Source organism: Camelina sativa, chromosome 12 (assembly GCF_000633955.1).
Source record: "Camelina sativa cultivar DH55 chromosome 12, Cs, whole genome shotgun sequence".
NCBI lineage: Eukaryota > Viridiplantae > Streptophyta > Magnoliopsida > Brassicales > Brassicaceae > Camelina > Camelina sativa.
In genome coordinates, this window is record NC_025696.1 from 22,044,750 (window position 1) to 22,046,233 (window position 1,484).

At 29.3% G+C, this 1,484-nt stretch overlaps 1 long non-coding RNA gene across 1 annotated transcript; it reads left to right on the top strand.

Moving 5' to 3' along the window:
* Positions 336-1,107, top strand: LOC104732430. Its single transcript, XR_758821.2, has 3 exons — positions 336-469; positions 602-693; positions 1,073-1,107. It is a non-coding gene; the product is annotated as an uncharacterized LOC104732430 (long non-coding RNA).

Here is a 1,484-nt window from a genome sequence, read left to right on the forward strand (position 1 = left end):
ATAAATATTTTTGAGTAATTTTTTTATTTATTATTTATTATTATTAGTTATAATTTATTTATTTATTATTTGTTTTTAAAAAAACGGGTCGGATCGTTTCAAATACTTTGTGATTCTTGAATTTCATCTTTGTTTAATGGACAATCCACAATCACTACACGAGATGAACCTTGGTCTGGTGAATTGAAGTTCGCCTTAGGTGTTAGGGTTTTCACGGAGGTTCCCGGATGTTTGAAATGGACTTCCTTCACAAAGTCACCTCAGTTTACGTGTGTTTATTTGATAAAATCTTGTATATGTGTGTGTGTTTGTGTTTGAACATGTGATTTTTGTTTACTATATTATTTTGTTGTTTGTGGTCCATAGACTGGATTTGGGATCAGGGAAACTTTTGGAGAAGTTGAAGAACATGTCAAGAAGCTTGAAGAAGCAGTTGGCATGTTTAAAGTGGAGAGCTAGAAGAAGATAGGTAAAAATCATATGTTTATTTCAGTTTGTGTTGTTATTTTGAATAGATTAGACTGAGATAATGTTTTATTTTGTTTTTGGTGATTTCAGTCTCTAGAAATGAAAATTTCTGATCATGTCCTGTTGTTCTTAGGTCGAAGATGATGTTTGGCTTACAGAGAAAGCCACAGCCAAACACACTCTTAGACAGAGCTCATGATGTACAACTTTATTTCAGAGCGGAAGGTAAACTTTCATTTGTTAAGACATTTTCTTATCCTTTGCTATTATGGTACAATATATTTACTTTGCTACTTATTGCTGTGAGACTTTTATTAATTCTGGTAGAGAGTCATTTGTTTAGCAGCCTCTGATGTAATTTTGTGAGGCTTTTTGTTGAATTTGTCAAGAGTTATTTGGTAAAATCGATCTATAGACATTTGTTTTGTCTGCACTCTTTAACTAGAGTTACCATTGTCGATCTTCTTACTCACACTTACGTTTTTAAGCTAGAGGACATGTTAGTTATAGTGAATTGCTTGTCCCGATGGTTTCTCATTTCTAGTCTTGATTTTGAAATTCAAATGTGTCCCCATGATACCTTTTATGTTTGTTTGTTTTGAAGGTACTTGAAGAAATGAGTTGCTCTGGGAACATTAGTGGGAAGTACTTAGGCTTCAATGATGGAATCCAAAGCAATTGAGAATTTGCTACAAAACCATTTATTATGTAGCTGTTCATCTATTTTTTTTTTTTTTTCTAATTATGTTTTTTTGAGGAGGATGAAGTATTCTTATTTTTAATTATGCTTTTTAATTTTATTTTGTAATACAGTTTTTTTAATAATCATGGTTTATAATAATAAATATAGTATTCAAAAAAAAATTATTCATAGTTTAAATATATTTAAAACAATTAATAATATATATTTATATTTTGTATAAATACTGTATAAATACAATAATGTATAAATACTGTATAAATACAATAATGTATAAGTACTTAAATACAACTATGGTCGGAAATTAGTCGTTAAT